Source organism: Canis lupus, chromosome 8, assembly GCF_003254725.2.
Source record: "Canis lupus dingo isolate Sandy chromosome 8, ASM325472v2, whole genome shotgun sequence".
NCBI classification, from domain to species: Eukaryota; Metazoa; Chordata; class Mammalia; order Carnivora; family Canidae; genus Canis; species Canis lupus.
The window spans coordinates 5,376,340-5,395,678 of NC_064250.1; the positions used below are offsets into that span (position 1 = coordinate 5,376,340).

The 19,339-nt window shown below is 37.3% G+C and overlaps 1 long non-coding RNA gene across 1 annotated transcript; it reads left to right on the plus strand.

The window, feature by feature from the left end:
- Window positions 1–230: 230 nt before the first annotated feature.
- On the plus strand, window positions 231–18,755 carry LOC112656899 (uncharacterized). The gene is made up of 3 exons (XR_003134729.2): window positions 231–360; window positions 17,284–17,397; window positions 18,475–18,755. It is a non-coding gene; the product is annotated as an uncharacterized LOC112656899 (long non-coding RNA).
- The last annotated feature ends 584 nt before the right edge of the window (window positions 18,756–19,339 follow it).

A 19,339-nucleotide genomic window follows, 5' to 3' on the forward strand; every position in this document is an offset into this window, starting at 1 on the left:
ATTTGAATCAAGAGTGAGGCCAATCCTCAAAAGTAAACTGTGTTCCTACTGAGGAAATTTCTATATTTGTAAATGCACAGGAGGCAAAAGAATGGGATGGGTTGAAACCTTGCTGCTCACACTTATAGAGCCTATCAAACTATTATGTTTTTCTAAAGACAAAGACCCCAAACACCCAGAAGAAATATTTCCCCATGGAATGGTTACCATTAGCAACAACATCCTGTTGCTAGGCAAGTTCAGGTCAGCTCTGGGAGTGAATGAGCAGCCCCCAGTCACAAGAGCCATGGCAATGAATGATGTACAGCTCCCCATGACCTGTGGAGCATATTCTAGCAGCTAGTGTTTGCTGCTGCAGAGGTAAGGGGAACAGGTTTGTTAGAGGTCCCCATTTGATTACTCTCGCCCACACTTTCAACTATGAGCTGGCTTTGAGGACATCAAAGGTTGCTTTTACACAAAGTCCTTTGTTGAGTGAAACTAAATTTGAGGGCTGAATTTAAACTAATAACAAGAAATGATTTTTCATTTATCAAATAGTAAGATGTGTTTTTAAAAATAGAGAAAAATGTGAGAAGTCAGCATGAAAAAGAGGAAGCAACTCCATCCACAGCACTCCTGAGGCAAACTCAGAGTTGGATGATCAGTAATAGCTTAATTGGCAGAAAATATTTTAATAGCAAGGGCCAAGATGAGAGTAAGCCTGTATATACTACTATATATTTTTTTAAAGATTTTATTTATTTATTCATGATAGACACACACACACACACAGAGGGAGAGGCAGAGACACAGGCAAAGGGAGAAACAGGATCAATGAAAGTAGCCCAATGTGGGACTCGATCCCGTAATTTGGGGATCACGCCCTGAGCCAAAGGCAGATGCTCAAGCACTGAGCCACCAGGTGTCCCTAATACTATCTTAATGTTACTAAGAGTAAAGCAATTTTGAAATAATATGATAGGCTGGGCCAGACTGTCAAGGGCCAACATAACTAACTTACTTGTACTGCTCACCTTTCCCACAATACCTAGGCTTTAGCAGAGTATTAAAATTCTCAGGATACACCACGTGATATGACACATCCTTGAGTTTATATATATTGTCTCTTCTCTCATTTGATTGACCAACCCTATTTATTCTTTAGAATGTATCTTACTACACCCAATGTAATGAACTAAAATATGAACTAAAATGTAATTCCCCTAGGATTTTGATGGAATCTTGTCTCACATTTAGATCTTTCCTCCATTTTGAGTTTATCTTGGTGTCTGGTGCAAGAGAGTGGTCTAGTTTCATTCTTCTGCATGTGGACATCCAATTTTCCCAGCACCATTCCCACTGTCTTTTTTCCAGTGGATAGTCTTTCCTCCTTTGTCGAATATTAGATGACCATAAAGTTGAGGGTCCACTTCTGGATCCTCTATTCTGTTCCATTGATCTATGTGTCTGTTTTTGTGCCAGGACCACACTGTCTTGATGACCACAGCTTTGTAGTACAACCTGAAATCTGGCATTGTGATGCCCCCAGCTATGGTTTTCTTTTTTAATATTCCCCTGGCTATTCGGGGTCTTTTCTGATTCCACACAAATCTTAAAATAATTTGTTCCAACTCTCTGAAGAAAGTCCATGGTATTTTGATAGGGATTGCATTAAACGTGTGAATTGCCCTGGGTAGCATTGACATTTTCACAATATTAATTCTGCCAATCCATGAGCATGGAATATTTTTCCATCTCTTTGCGTCTTCCTCAATTTCTTTCAGAAGTGTTCTGTAGTTTTTAGGGTATAGATCACTTGCCATCAGGGAAATACAAATCCAAACCACAATGAGATACCACCTCACACCAGTGAGAATGGGGAACATTAATAAGGCAGGAAACCACAAATGTTGGAGAGGATGTGGAGAAAGGGGAACCGTCCTGCACTATTGGTGGGAATGTGAACTGGTGCAGCCACTCTGGAAAACTGTGTGGAGGTTCCTCAAAGAGTTAAAAATAGATCTGCCTTATGACCCAGCAATTGCACTGCTGGGGATTTACCCCAAAGATACAGATGCAATGAAATGCCGGGACACCTGCACCCCGATGTTTATAGCAGCAATGTCCACAATAGCCAAACTGTGGAAGGAGCCTCAGTGTCCATCAGAAGATGAATGGATAAAGAAGATGTGGTCTATGTATACAATGGAATATTCCTCAGCCATTAGAAACAACAAATACCCACCATTTGCTTCGACATGGATGGAACTGGAGGGTATTATGCTGAGTGAAATAAGTCAATCAGAGAAGGACAAACATTTTATGGTCTCATTCATTTGGGGAATATAAAAAATAGTGAAAGGGAATAAAGGGGAAAGGAGAAAAAATGAGTGGGAAATATCAGAAAGGGAGAGAGAACATGAGAGACTCCTAACTCTGGGAAACGAACTAGGGGTGGTGGAAGGGGAGGCGGGTGGGGGGTGGAGGTGACTGGGTGACGGGCACTGAGGGGGGCCCTTGATGGGATGAGCATTGGGTGTTATTCTATATGTTGGCAAATTGAACACCAATAAAAAATAAATTTATTAAATAAATAAATAAATAAATACATAAATACATAAATAAATAAATAAATAAAATGTAATTCCCAAGAACCATGGCCACTTCATCAAGTAGTTCCTGATTATCCCAGGTAGTCATTCCTTCTTTTATGATCCAACACGATTTACCTCTGGTGTAATTACAATGATGATTTATGTATCTGGATTTTCTGGAAATTCTAAGTTTAGACATTTTAACCTAGGGGTCATTGTTTTAGGTTCCACAACTATGGTCATCATTTTGTCTCCTTTGAGTAATGAAGCTTCTAGACAACATGGACTATTATCCCTCCATCCTTTTATTACCAGTGCCTCAAATATATCAGTATACAGAGATCTAGTTTAATATGTTTGCTGGATATATCAGCGAATAGATGAGTATATGATTATTTATTGTACCTTTTAAGTCTCTGATATTTATTCTTCCAAAATGTTTCACATATCGTATTTCTTTAGATACCACTTGAACTGAGGACTAAGGGTTGGAGAGATTGACCTAGTTTTCTTGTCACATTGATAGCCAGCATTACATATTATGCTTGCTGTGTTCATTAATGTTCTGGGTGCTCTACATAGGATAAATACTAGGCAAACACGTGAAAAGATAAAAGTTTGTTTCCAGTACACTTTTTCTACCTTACCATTTTCCGGCTCTCAAGTAGCTAAAAATCTTCCATTTCTCTCCTTGGATTTCAAGTATGTAGAATTGGGCTAATCACAAGTTTATGACATACTCTCATCATTGACCCATGTATGTTTTCAGTTATTTAGATACAATATTTTTGACAATGTATCAAACATCCATGAACCCACCACATAAAACAAAGGTAGGACCTAACAATAACCAACATGTTATCCTGTTAGTTCCCACCAGTCCTTTTCCCCTAACACCTCACCACCACCTGAAGGAATGGTTATTTTAAATCCTGGCCTTATAATTTCCCGGATTTCCTTTTTACATAATGTTTTATTTCATGGCATTTATTTTTTTTTATTTTTATTTTATTTTTTTTTTAATTTTTTATTCATTTATCATAGTCGCAGAGAGAGAGGCAGAGAGAGAAGCAGGCTCCATGCACCGGGAGCCTGATGTGGGATTCGATCCCGGATCTCCAGGATCGCGCCCTGGGCCAAAGGCAGGCGCCAAACCGCTGCGCCACCCAGGGATCCCTATTTCATGGAATTTAGATGTAGCTCTAAAAGCAGATTATTTTAGTTGTTTTAACTTTATATAAAAGGTATTGTGTTTTGTTACAGTAGCTCATTCTTTGGCTGCTTCTACTGATAGACATTTGTTTTGTTCCCAGGTTCTTGCTGGGAACAGTGCTTATGAACATTCTTGTGAGTATCTCCGGTGGCACATGGGCAAGGCATTAGCTGTATACCTTGGGGTACAGTTGTTAAGTTCTAAGGTATACAAGGTAAATAACATAGAAGGTATGTAATATAACACATACCTTTAGGATATAGCATTATTCTATTTTCCGAAGTGGTTTCACCAATTTACAGGTCAACGAACAATGTATAAGAGGTTGTATGGATCCAGTCTCTTCAACGTAGAATTACCAAACAGAAATGTTTGCTAATTAGATAGGCTTACGTGGAATTTTATTGTGGGCTTGAATGGAAATGAGTCTCTTTGCCTCATTCCTGATTATAAGGGCAACACTTCTAACATTTTATCACTTAAGGTGATGAAGAGGTTTGTCTTTAGATAATCAGGTTTAAGGGATTTCCTTTCTCTTTTTAATTTACTAAGAGATCTTTTTATCTTGAATAACTGTTTAGTTATATAAAATGTCTTTCCAGCATCTTTTGAGATGATCTTGTTTATTTCTAATATTAAACCAGCCTTGCATATCCTGGATACACCCAACTTGGTTGAGGAATAGTAAATTCATTGCTTGATTTTTTTTGTCTAAATTTTTTAAAGGATTTTGATACTTAAATTTATGAATAAAAGTGATCTATAATTTTCTTGTCTGGTACTGTATCTGTTTTTTTTAAGATTTTTAAAAAATTTATTTATTCATGATAGAGAGAGAGAGAGAGGCAGAGACATAGGCAGAGGGAGAAGCAGGCTCCATGTTGGGAACCTGAGGCAGGACTCGATCCTGGGACTTCAGGATCGTGCCCTGGGCCAAAGGCAGGTGCTAAACTGCTAAGCCACCCAGGGATCCCTCTGTTTGGTTTTAATACCAAAGTTATATACTGTCCTTATAGAATTAATTAGGAAGCCTTTCTCTGTTATCGGCAAGATTGTGAAAAATTGGATATTCTTTTTACAGAAAGTTTGGAAACTCTTCTCCAACATTATCTAGGCCTGATATTTTTTTTTTCTGCTTGTAAAGAGGTTAAACCCTTGCTTCAAATGTCTGATAATTATGAGATCCTTGTGAGGATGTTATTTATTCTTTAGTCAGTTTTGGTACGTTGCATTTTTCTGGAAATCTATTTCTTAATTTCTGTAAGAACTATATTTCAGTAGAAACAGCCCTGCATGATGAGAGAACATTTTTTTTTTACCACAGATTTCCATTTAATATATATGAAAGGAATAATAGAGTAGTTAAAAGATACAACATACTGGTTGTCCCTAATGACATAATTGTCTTCAGAGAAATCTTCTTCACTGATTAATGAAACCATTAAAGTTTGAGACAAAAATTTAAAATGTAGGGATTAGGCTGTCACAACATGAACCTGCCATCATATGTCTAGTTATGAGAGCCAAGATAAAACAAATATACTACTTATTTTTATTCTTGCCAAAAATTTTTAACTTTAATCTAAGCAAGCCACTAGAGCTAACTTCCACTCAAGGAAAGGAAGAGATGGAGTAACAAGTTAAATGAAACCATAAGAAGAAGCAATCAAATTAATTCAGAATGTGAGAAATTCTACAGGGCACTGACTCAATTTCTGCAAAAACTGGTATAATAAACAAAACTGAGGTGGCCATGGATCTAGATTGAAAGAGATTTAAGAGCTCCCTAAATGTAAAGTATGGGTATAATTTAGAACACAATTTGAAAACAAACAAACAAACAACAGTTTTAAGAAGATTGAAAAAAACTGGATAAATTGATTGCAGGATGGGGAGCCTGATGGACCTGGACAGATATCATGGCCTGAGCTGAAGGCAGATGATTAATCAACTGAGCCACCTAGGTGTCCCAAAATACCTCTTTTACTGCATTCTGTAGATTAACCTATGGGATATATAACAGTATGTTTTTGGGAGGTTTCTATTATTTTCATACTAAGTTACAAGCTAATTGTTGACCATGCATATAATCATTAAATTATCCTCCTCTCTCCACACTCTGCCAGAACTCTCTATACATCATTTATATCAATTTTTAAATGTGCTGCTCCATTCCTCTATATTCTCAGTAATTTTCAGTCAGCTTGGTCTATGAACAATCAAGAGAAGTATGTTGCTATCATTAAGATGGTGCAAATTTATCCATTACTTATGTATTTAAGGCTATTTTTGGCTATAAACACATTTATAATTATATCTTCTTGGCAAACTGAAATTTTATCATGATGCCATAACCATGTGAGCATATTTTTTATTCTAAACCTATTTAACCTGATAATATAAATAAATTGGAACAATTTAGGTTAGCATTTATCTGATATTATTTTTTTTAAGATTTTATTTATTCATGAGAGACACACAGAGACAGGCAGAGACACAGGTAGAGGGAGAATCAGGTTCGCTGTGGGGAGCCTGATGTGGGACTCGATCCCACGACCCCGGTATCATGACCTGAGCCAAGGGCAGACACTCAACCACTGAGCCACTCAGGTGCCCTTTATCTGATATTATATGTTATTTTTGATTCTTCATTTTTTATATCCTTAGACTTTAAATATGCTCATGTAAACAGCTATATCAGGTAAGTTTATTGATATTTATTGTAATTTATATAACAGTTAATCAGCCTTTTAAATTTGGATGCTTTAGTTGGTTAATCCCTACTTATTTTCTTATGCCTTCACACTCTACCCTGATTTTATTCTTCAGGGACCTAGACTAGAGGTCGGAATTTACACAAGTGTATCATCAAGCAGGTTTTTATTTTAAGGATAAAAAAGAAGCACTAGATGAACCTCAACAATTCTTATTATTCCCCCACAGCTTTGCCTTGCTGCCTCTTGCCTCAGGTCAAAGCTGCATCCCTCCCACATCAGTTTATAACAGCCCGTTCTCCAGTCTATGGATTTCCCACAGTAGTGTGTATTTCATGGTGTGTTCCTCAACTTAATCTTTTTTTCTTTGTGTATTTTTTTTTATCGGAATTTGATTTGCTAACATATAGTGTAACACCCAGTGCTCATCCCATCAAGTGCCACCCTCAGGGCCCATCACCCAGTCACCTTGTCCACCCCCCCTTCCAGAACCCTTTGTTCGTTTCCCAGAGTTAGGAGTCTCTAATGGTTTGTCACCCTCTCTAATTTTTCCCACTCATATTCCCTCCTTTCCCCTATAATCCCTTTCATTATTTTTTATATTCCCCGTATGAGTGAAACCATATGATGATTGTCCTTCTCCGATTGACTTACTTCACTCAGCATAATACCCTCCAGTTCCATCCACGTCAAAGCAGATGATGGGTATTCATCCTTTCTAATGGCTGAGTAATATTCCATTGTATATATAGGCCGCATATTCTTTATCCATTCATCTTTCAATGGACACCGAGGCTCCTTCCATAGAATCCAATCATTTTTTTAAAGATTTTATTTATTTATTTGAGAAAGAGACAGAGACAGAGTCCGACACTTGACTAACTGAGCCACCCAGACCCCCCTTAACTTAATCATAAAAGAGAAAGGCAATCATTCTGCTATATCACCATCTTGGCATATTATAAAAATGTGTTTGGCCTCACTGGTAGCCAAAAAAAAAATTTTAAAAGTAACAAAATGCCATTTTCATATACTACCCTGGCAAACAGGGTATTTTAAAATAAAGATTTCCAAATTTAACAAAGATTTGATAAAAGAGATTTTTTTTCAAGGCTGCTGGTGAGGTCTAGGGAGGTACCATCTATTTTGAAATATATGCCAAAAATCTTGTAGCCCATAAATTCTTTCATACAGTCACTCCACATTTACACTGCGCTACAAAAATATCTATTGCTGTATTATTTACGACAATTAAAAACTGAAAGCAACTTCAAGTTTTAACACTTGGGGATTTATTACCTACTTATGCTATGTCCAGAGAGTAGGATATTCTGCAGCCATTTGAAAGAATTTTTAAAAACCACATATAAAATATAGAGTATTTTAAAATATTAAGTGTTTACATATGGGTAATAGAAATATGAATGATTTAAGTTTTCTTCTTATCACTTACCTAAATTCACTAAGTATTCTCTAGTGAATATGTATTATTATATTGTTTTAAGAAATTATCTCCTGTATATCACTTATCTTTAAAATCTTTGACCCACAAATAGAATATAATCAACTATTTGAGCTAAAGTGCTAGTGGATTAGCCCTTCAGCATCTTTTGCATTTTGACCAGTATTTTTATTGTTTTGACAAAAGAACAAACTAAGGAAATGGTAGATATATCAGGAGCTTTCAGGAAATAGAATAGCCCTCATATTCCTGACTCCTTCCATATTTCTTGCATCACCTTTCTATCTGGAGATCACACACACACACACACACACACACACACACACACACCACAGAGACTCATTCTCTCTCAAAATGTGGGTAGAACACCCTGCAAACCACTGGTTGTTAATAAGAACTAGAGGGTAGCAGAAAGCAGTACTGCTCAAGTAAATACTGAAGCACATATCTTGTATGATTCTTATCATGAAAACCTGCTAAGTTAAACATACCTTTTTAAGAATCAGGCATTCAGTCATCACTGTTCTAGGAGCAGAAGTTCTTAAACAGGATTCTCTGTATCCCTTTAATCGGTCCACAGGGCATCGCAATATTCAGACTATTAAAATTAAAGATTCACTAATAATTTTGGGCTGTAATAGCATTGTTTTATCTCTTACCTTAAATATATCAATCTTTTTCACCAAGAATTTTATTTTACTTTTTTCTTAAAAGGTAACTTGGGACAATCTGAGAAGAATTTAGATGAACCAATTCAGTCAGTCATTCACTTGTTAAAGTTTATCTGCCATGGAGAGCTGTAATGTATTTAGTTTTCCCTCTCATAGAAATATAGCTGAATCTCAACCTGGAGAGTTGATGAAATCATTAAATAAAAAGTCTAAGAGATACAGAGAGGTTGATTTCTCCAGGTTCCTTTCTTTCCTCCATGGCCACCACGCTTAGTCAGGCCATCATCACTTCTAGGTACGATTTTGTAACGAATGCTTTAGGACCATCCTGAAGTCTTGTTACCCTGCACTTTATCCTTTACAGGCCAGTCAGATTTGCCTTTTGGAAATGCAACTCTGATCATGTCATTCCTCTGTTTAAAATCTTTGAATTACCATCTATCACCTTAGGATAAAATATAAATTGCTTAATAGATCTTAAAAACTTGGTCTCTGAGATTGGACTTCTGTCTGCATATCCACTGTCCATTTACCCCATTCTGCCCATACCGAACTTCCTATTTCCCGAAGTATACCTTGCCCTCTTGGCCTCTTTGACTGGTGATGCCCAGTGCAATAGGGGCTCTAATAAGATACGTAGCAGGTTATAAGTACAGGGAAGGAACTGAGTAACTGCATGGAGAAGCTGGGAAAAGAATTAGAAGGCAGGTAACATTAGGTAGGATCTTAGGAATGTTGTAAATACTATGCTTAATTCAATGCCAACATTCTTTACATTAGTAAAGATTTACAGACTAGAAATTAAATCATATGTATTTCAAGCTTCAACATATGTATGTATGGCATAAGAAATTAGGGTCAGTCCAAGCATTGTAGATACATCCTACCCTGTAGGATGTCAGGGAAGGTGCCTCTGGGAGATCACATTTGAAGGGAGATTTGAATAAGGAGAAGGGCAGAGCCTTGAGGCTCTCTGGGAAGGGTGTTCAAGGCTGAGAACACTTCAGCTCCACTGAACTTGAACATCTTTGGCAGTCTGAGAAACTCCAAGAAAGATAGGGAGTGGAAGGGAGAGTGGTAGCCAGGGTCTGATCCTCTAGAGGCATGCAGGCCTTGGTAAGGACTTGAAATTTCATTCTAAGTGTGATGGAAAGCCACCAGAGCATTTTAAGAAGGGGTATGTCTTGATGGGACTACTTATCCATAGATATGGTTTATAAATGGCAGACCTGGTGGTAAAACCCAAATGAATATATGTCTAGTCCTGGTTTGCACATATTGTCCTGGCATATTTATTCATAGCACCCCTGCCACTGTCAGTGGTGTCCTGGGTAGACTCTACATTATATGGTCACTTTGACTAGCAGCCAACTCTCCCTTTTCCCTGAATAGTGATTTTCCTCCGATCCTGTGCAGTGAATACTAACCTATTTGTCACCATAATTTCAATCTATTTTTTTAATAAGAAAATTCATCTCTAAGCATATACTAGAAAATGAGATAAGCTATAATACAATATGAGAAATAAAAAATTATATAAATAGTATACTTTATAGAGAATAGAAATTTTGACTCACTTGGATAGAAAGCATCTATGCGGCAAAGTGATATCAACCTGAACAGCAGATTGGTGCCACACACTTCTTGGCCAGTCCCTGCACCTGTCATGCCATGCCTTTATCATGAGGCTTTGACCAGCTAGAATCAGTCTTGGATCATGATTAAGATTTTCATAAGGAGAATTAATAATGCTCCTGGGTGCAGAGACCACTCTGATACATCATTTGTCCCCCAGAGCCAGGCACATTGCTAGGCACATAACAGACACTCAATATTATTAAAAAAATGATTAAACAACCTATATAATATCAGATCCTGGAATTTAAAGATACTGAATAGGATTCTGTCACCAATTAGACTGACACAGTATGACTAGAGATTGGTATGTCATGTATTTTATCACATTCTATCATTTTAATGAAGTGTGACTTATTACATTGTTTTTGTGCCTCATATTTTTTCCTTAAATGTGATTAATTTTTCAGTTAATAATTGATAACAGCTAATGAACCACATTTCCTAGACATAAAGGTAACTGATACAGTTATGAAATTACTCAGAAATGACATTTTGTTTTGTGAAGTTATTATAAAATGGATTTCTACCTGTATTGTTACACAGATGTGTCCACACTCAGTGGTTAACCTTATTAAGTGGAGGAGCGTACAGCAGCCTCTGAATGATAGATAGTTCATGATGTATGTGGTCAAAACTTTAGTCAAATGTTACACCCAACGGCTGTGGGTTTTTACAGATAGTCTTTAAAGTACAATTATATTTTCTTACATTGGCAATCCCCGTCTGTTCTCAAACTATAAACTTCCTTCCAAGTATGTCTAAGAAGCCCCTTTTCCTTCTCACAAGGCACTTAAGGTATTACAGAACCAGTTGCAACTTAAACACACCACTGTGGTTTTCTTTCTCGTTCTCTAATTTTTCTTAACTAACATTTCTTGCACTAGTTTAGGATGGAACAGGTCTCTTTGCAAAGACTCATGGGGAAAATAGAAAAAGAACACAACTCTGGGCTAATGTATCCTTCTTTGTAATATCTTCAACTTAACCTAGTTATCTATAACACTGAATTTAGAACTTTTGCTGGGATGACATTTCTCTTAATAAAACAGACATCTTTTCCTCAGAATATTTTAAAGTTCAGTTACCAGATTAGGAACAGCAACCACTTTGAATCCCCCTCCCACAAACGTGCTTTCACTTATAAAAGTACTTATCAGCACCCAGGGCTGTTTAGTTGGTATAGTACAACTATACAAAGTGTTTTTCTGAACTTCTAAGTGTAATAAATCTGTTTTGAGAAAATGGATGGAACTATTGGCATCCAGAGTAGACTCTCTGGTATTGCTTCAGGGTATTAGCAAGAAGGGTGCTGATCTGTGGGCTGAAGTCAAAAGCCATAGGTTCAAGTTTGACTCTCTTCCTGGCTGGCTATGTGACTTTGAGTGAGCCATCTGAGTTCTCCAATTGTGTCAATTCCTTCACTCTTATAAAAGGATTGCAATGAATGGTCTGTAAAGACTTTTCTAGCTCTAAGAATTTTTAAATGCTCCCTTTAGTTTAGAAAGAGAGGCCTTTCTTGTGCCTTATATCTGACCTGGTGCTTTAAACCCTTTTGCCTTGCAGCTGATTCTCTATAAAGTTAAATGTTCATTCTTGCGTATGCCATGGTTTATTAGAAATGAGTGTCAGGAAATGTGGAGAATCCTATATTTAACATCTCAGAATTGGATACTAGTTTGATATAAATAGCAAGTTGTTATCTGAGTAGATTACAATGGATTTACTATCAAGTAAATTAAATCACTGGGGACAGATGTGTTTTTAGAATTGTCTGAGACAATCAATCTGTGAGTAGAAAATTTTTGGTACCTGCCAAGCTGTCCTGTATAATTCAAAGATATGTCACCCAAGCACTTCCCTTTTTGTAGCCAATAGAGAGTGTTAGCTAGAAAGAAATGATCAGAGAGGGGGCAAGTGTATGCTATTCTAGATTGTATATACTGCTGGCTTTCTGGAAGTTATGGAACATTTGGAAGGATGAGCAAGAGTGAGTAGAAAAGTTCATCAGAAAGCAACATGATGAATAACAAATGGTACAGGAGATGAGGGAGAGGCAAATAATTTAAAGTAATACTGTGTGACCGATAAAGTGTCTGAATTTTATGCAAAGAGAAAAGGGGAACCAATAGTAGGGGGAATATCACCAAAGCCACCAAAGCCATGAGCCAAAAAGATGATGTGAACTCATTAGAATGGAAAGAAAATGGTGAGCTAGAGAAGGCCCATGATGACCACGTGGCAACTGCATAGATGTCAAAGAGATTAGGAATATGCACGTTAAGCAGTCAATGGGAAAACAATCTTCTTCAAAATGCTTCCTAGTGATATTTGAATAATTACTACTAATGGCAATATTCATCTCTTTACATTAAAGACAGGGCCACCTTTGGCTGACAAGAGCCATATTCATTCAATGTCTCAGAGAAAAAAATATTCCATCACTAATCAGAATCATCCGTAAGAGGGTATGTTTGGGAAAGCAGGAGGTAACAAACTTACTCTGTGAGAGCTAGATCATAAATACTTTTTTAGACTTTATGATTGCATTGTTTCCTGTTGATTCAATAATAAATTACTGCAAACTCAGTGGTTTAAAACCACACAAATATATTATCTTATAGTTTTTGAGGTCAGAAGTCCTAGAATCAAGATGTTGGCAGGGCTGCACTGTTTCTGGAGATTATAGGGGAGAACCTGTTTCCCTGTGTCTTCCAGCTGCAAGACCACCTATATTTCTTGGATTGTGGCCTCTTCCTCCATCTTCATAGCCAGTAGTGGTACATCTCTGAATCCCTTTCCTGACCCTGATATTGGGCTTACCCAGATAATGCAGGATAATCTTCCCATCTCAGATCCTTAACCACATCTGCAAAGTCCCTTTTGCCATATAAATTAACATATTTGCTGGTTCCTAGAATTAAGACAAGGACATCTTGGAGGCTATTATTCTGTTGACCATGTGGGTTCTTTGCTCTCTTGTTGCATTTACTCAACTTTGACACTGTAGAGAAAGAATGGCAATAGACAATACATAGATCAACAGGAGGGGATGGGTCCTCATAAACCTGCATTTATAAAAACAGACCATGTGCCAGAACTCTTCCATGGACTGTAGTTTGCCAATCCCTAGGATGGAGTTTTTTAAGTTCGCATGCTAGATATTTCAAGCAGGAACAAATTTAGAATTAAGAGAAGAGAGCCTCTGCAGGCTTTCAGGATATCCAGAAGGGCAGAGGGCCCAAGGAAGCAGAGGATCCTGGCTGTCTAAAACACTAGTCTGGGTAATTTTCAGAAGAAAGCCAGAAAGCCCTAGAGGCTTTACCCTTACACATACACCTGCTCTTAGTTGGTACTGAGTCTGGGGAATGTAAATTCCTGGGTTTTAGTTTCTTCATGGGAGAACTTTGAAGGGTATAGGCGGTACTCAATCTCATCAGATAATACTGGCTAAGATGGTAAAACCTGGCTTCAAAAAATAACTTAAAATGAGCATGGATAGATTCCATGCAATAGCAGATACACCAGAGAAATATTTGCTGGAAAGTGAATGGTCTTGTTTTTGCCAGAATATATTTCCCAGTTTCACAGTTTGGCTGATTGTAAATAAGCATGTGAGTGTGTCTGTTTTTGTGTGGTTTTTGTTTTCATTAACTGAACATAGTGCAGCTTGCTTGGACAGCTTGGAGATCAGTCAGAGATGGATCTTAATTCTGCTTCCACCTCTTTCCTTCTAAATTACCTTGATTACGGCCGTAGCGTTAGGTTCCTCAGCAGTAAAATACTTGTGATAGTATCTGTCACGTGACTTAGATGGGCAGAGAATGAAATAATATATGTCAAGTGCCTGGTATAAAGTTGTTGCTACCCTTTCTCATTTGCTCCTGAGACAGAGTATCTTAAAGAATAAATACAAATGAAGAATCACATTAGAGTGGATAATACTACAGACCTGGCCACCCTTGAAGGCGAAAGAAATCTCATTTTGGCTTCAAGTCCCTGACACATTCTCCAAGTTTTATGATCAAACTGAAGTCTAATTCCCATTTGATTTAGTTCTCTTGTTCATACCCTAAGGTCAGACCTTGGGGTCTGGGGAAGAGATAAGCGTTAGAATTTATATACCAAATCCTACTTTGTACCCTGAAGAGTTGGCTTGAAACATGTTCTATTTTTATCTTTGGTTAATAATGACTTTCACTTAAAAGTTTATTAACATAAGGCTAAAAAAGTATGCTTTACTTTCTACTTATTATTCAAAGATATATAAAAACTTCACCTAAAATAATGGTTTCCTTATATGTTGTGCTACACTAATTTCCTTAAGAAGGTGAATGCCTTTACAACATAACAATGTGGTGACTAGGTTTTAGTAGAGAATTATAATGGCTTAAGGGACAGGAAAGGAGCCCTAGCAAGCACAATATACATTTATGCATTTTACTTCCTGGGCACGTTACATGTTTTGTCTCCACTGAAGTTTCTACTTTATTATTATCCTTATAGAGGAGAAAAACTGAAATTATGTAACTTGCCCAGGGATCACCAGATTTTCACGGTGTCCTAAGAACTAGCCAGAGGCAGAAGCTTAATGAAGAAATACTCAACTTTGCTGTCTGTGGTTCTCATTGTTCATCCGGCTCTTTATCATCAGTTTTGGACCAGGCACAGAGACACCCCTCATGCCTCCTACACATGCCTAAGAGCTCCTGACAGGCCTCATGCACAAAGGGGCCCTGCAGTGAGTCGGAAATCAGCAGCACAGCCGGGCTGAGAAACCCTCCACTGCCAATCACCCCAGAGGCAAAAGTGAGTGAAGAATACGCTGTCAGCTCCTGGCATTTCTCCCTGTAGAGGAAACGGAGTGCTGGCTAATAGAGGCCAGAGGTCTCTGTGGCCTTGGGATGAATTCAGGGGTTCAGTGATTGAGCAGGAGGCGGAGGACCCAGCCTAAGGGAGGGTAGTAAAATCTCTCTTATGAAGCAGAAAATCAGCCAGAACAACCCACTCATAAGTAATAAACTGGCATTAATAACAGCCTAGCTGACTCTGAGTTACTGTGTGCCTTCTGTTAAACCAACAGAAAGATAAGCTTATCTATGTGTATATCTAGAAGTGTATACTGCCTATAGGGAAACATTTATAAGACCCACCTATCATTTTCTCATTTGTTTGCCTTTAATATCTGGCTTAATATCAGTAAGAACCACCACAAACAAAGCATTGAAAAAAAATAAAATTCATGTTGCTGGGAATTTATAAAATCTTTCTAACTTCCGTTTCCGAACACAGAGTTGAAGATATGCTAAGAAGAGTCCTCCCCAAAACTCATATTTAAACTCAAGGTAGCATATCTCAATTAGTTAGAACACCAAATTAAGCATCGGGAAGTATGGATTCCAGAATCCTAGAGCTTGAACTATCATTAGCTGTCTTGAAATTAATTTGAGTCTCAAGTTCCTGGTGAGAAATGTAAAATCTGCTTGATAATGTTACTGGCTGTTGAAAAGGCTGAATTACATAGTAATTATGAGAACACAGAGAATTTCAAGTGTTAGAAAAAGGTAGAATATATCGATTCAGAAATCTATATCAACCTTTCAGATGACACTGAGTCATGTCAATGATGGTGCAAGCACAATTCATGGAGCAGTTTTTCTTCTCAGGGAGACTTCCAATTCCGGTTTGCAAACCCAAACAGGATTCACGAAAAACTCTTTGCACATGTATTGAGAATATTGAAAAAGACCAAGAACAGATACAAAAGCAAACTGCATTTGAATTCGTTTAGAGAGAGGTGGCTCCAGGGTGCCACACATTATGGTATTAAGCTTGATTTTATTCAACATCTTTATTAATCATCTAGAAGATGAGCAAAATGGCACATTAATTAAATCTGCAGATGGTGCTAAACAGAGAGACATTTGAGTTCATTGTGGGCAAAGCAACAATATAAAAAGACTGGGTTTAAAGGAAGGCAGAACAAAACACTAATGAGTATTTGTTTTGGTGCCATAAAGGCTCAAAACATACCTAGAGTAGAGTAAAAAATGCTGCTAAAGGATTTGAACAGGGCAATAGAAAATAATTAGCAATGATAAGGATACAAATTCAAATGTTATTGGCAGCAAAAAAAGAGCTGTTTAGCTAAATTCCTGTTTTACCCTGTCATCCTTTGCCTGATATCCAGACAGAATTCACTTCATTGATGAGGCATGCCAAACATGATAAGGACCTTCTTTGTGATGTGGGACTGGGAATTTAAAGGGACCACATGTGGATGTCCCCTCAAATACGGACTCCAAGACTGATTCCATCAGGCCAAATCCTCTGTAATGGGCCTCTTGTTTTCAGGACCTTGCTCCAGTTTATCCTACAGGAAGCTACTAGAGTCATCTTCCTCTAACACTGGTCAGCTTGCCATTTCCCCGCCTCATGGAGTAACACATAAGGAGCTTCAATACCCCTGAGTTAAGACCGCTATCGTTTTTTTTTTTTTTTCTTATTTTTTTCATAAGATAGTCACCAGGTTCTAAACAAATACCTATTCATTGTTCCTCTGAATACTTAAAAAAAAAAAAAAAACTTTGATAGGCTGTCCACTATCTTCCTTTCTATCCCTCTCCAATTGTGTCAGGCGATGTCCCACTCAGAATACTTCAAAAAGGGTGTATTTACAAAGAGACTACTTACAGAGGTGTGGGTTTCAGGGAACCACATATTGGGTGCAGTTACCCAGGGTTTCATACAAGGTTAAGTGTTAGGCTCTCTAGGTCTGATAAGAGAAACTTATCAGAAGTCATGTAAGGTTTACAGCCTTGAGAGAAGCAGTGACATTTGATTCGGGGGCATAGTGGTAGCTGGAAACAATTTTGGTGAGGCGGAATGAAGGGGATGAGTACCCTCATCTCAGTCTTCCCTCCATCCAATCATCTTCTTGGGCTCACCATTGGCTGAAACTACCAGAAAAGGACATGGAAAGTCATTCATGTGGACAACTTTCCCATGGCAGGGAGAAGAATGGGGAAGGTAGAAGGATATATGTGGAGGGGAAAGAGGAGGATACACGGCATGACATGCTCACTTAGCACTTTGAGAAGATAAAGGTTTTGGAATGAAGCTGCAGGTAAGTGAGCCAGCCTAACTGTATTCTAGCCTTCTCTTGCCTAAGAGTCAAGTCAACAGAACTTATAAATAGTAATCAAGGGACCTAAATTCACCATGTTTTAACAACTTGAGACCAAAAGTTCTGTTATCATCTATATGAAATATATAGTATATAACTTAAATTATAAGCCATAATGACAAAAAATGAACACCCAGGAATACATAACACATCTTAAATGGAGCACTAACCTTGGAGTGAAATTGCCTTTTGTACTGTCCCTAACAATCCAGTCTAGAGAAAAAATATTGCTTAAGTTTTATGTTTATCATTCCTTTGCTTTTCTCCATAGATTTTTTTTAAAACCCTAAATAACATTTTAATATTGCCAGTTTTTAAACCTTATATAAATGGGATTATACTGTATGTGCCCTTTTATGACTTGCTTTTCCAAAATCACTCAACATTATATTTCTGAGATTTATCCACATTATTGCACAAAGCTGTTGTTCATTTACTTTCATGATCAGAGTGTTTTATTATATGAATCTCATGGTTAGTTGTTCATCTTCCTTTGATGGGCACATGTGTTGTTTATAATTTGGTGGTATTGAAAATAAAGTCATTATGAATATTCTCATTCATGTCTCCTGGTATACATGTAAAGAAATACAAGAATTTCTCTAAGATATTTTCTGGGACCGATTCAGAAGGTATGCATATTTTTAGCTTTAATAGATAATTCCATAACTTTGTTTAAGTTTACTCTCCCAAGAACAGTGTTTAAAAATTTCTATTGCTTCTTTTCCTCAACCATTCTTAGCTATGTCATTCTTTTAATTTTTGTAAGTCTAGTGGTTGTGAGAGGGTATCCCACTTTGGATTTTTGTTTTTGTTTTTGTTTCTTTTTTTGTTTCTAGATCAGTGATTGCTAATGAGTTCAAGGCAATTTTTCCCTCTTGTTTTCTCCAGTGTGAATTTTTTATTAATGTTTTGCTTATTTGTGGAATTTTTTTCATTTTCTTATTAATTTGCAGAGTTCTTTGCATGTTCCAGACATGAACATTTTTTAAAAGATTTTATTTATTTACTCACTAGAGACACACGGAGAGAAGCAGGGACACAGGCAGAAGAAGAAGCAGGCTCCTTGCAGGAAGCCCGATGTGGGACTTAATCCCAGGACCCCGGGATCACGCCCTGAGCCAAAGGCAGACTCTCAACCACTGAACCACCCAGATGTCTCCAGACATGAGCATTTTAATGGTTTTCCTGCAAATACCTTCTCTTATGTTGTGTATTTACAAAATTTTTAATGACTCTTTTGAGAACTAGAAGTTCTTAATTTTATTACAGTCAACTTTGATTTATTTTTCTTTATGGCTTACACTTTTATTGAATAAATCATTTTCTTTCTCAAAGTGTTAAAAGACTATTCTTGATTTTTTTCAATAAATTTTGAAGTTTTGCCTTTTATATTTAAGTTTTTAATCCACTACATACATCCTCTCCTATATTGTTTTTCTTGGCCAGTCTTTAATATAAATTTAAAAAATTCTGTTGAGGTTATGGTTGGAACTACAGTGAATCTTTAGATCAGTTTGGGAAGAACTGATTTTTTTTTAAAGATTCCATTTATTTATTCATGAGATACACAGAGAGAGAGGCAGAGACATAGGCAGAGGGAGAAGCAGGCTCTCTGTGGGGAGCCTGATGCAGAACTTGATCCCAGGACCCTGGATCACACCTTGAGCTAAAGGCAGATGCTCAATCACTGAGCCACCCAGGAATTATGGGAAGAACTGATTATCTTTAGGGTAGTCTGTTTATCCATATTTAGCCTGCTTATCCATTAACATTGTATGCTTCTCTGTTTATTCTTTAATCTCTCAACAAAGAATTCTACTTTTCTCCATTAAAGGTCTTAAAATACCATTAGATACATTTCTAGTTTCTGTTTTTTGTT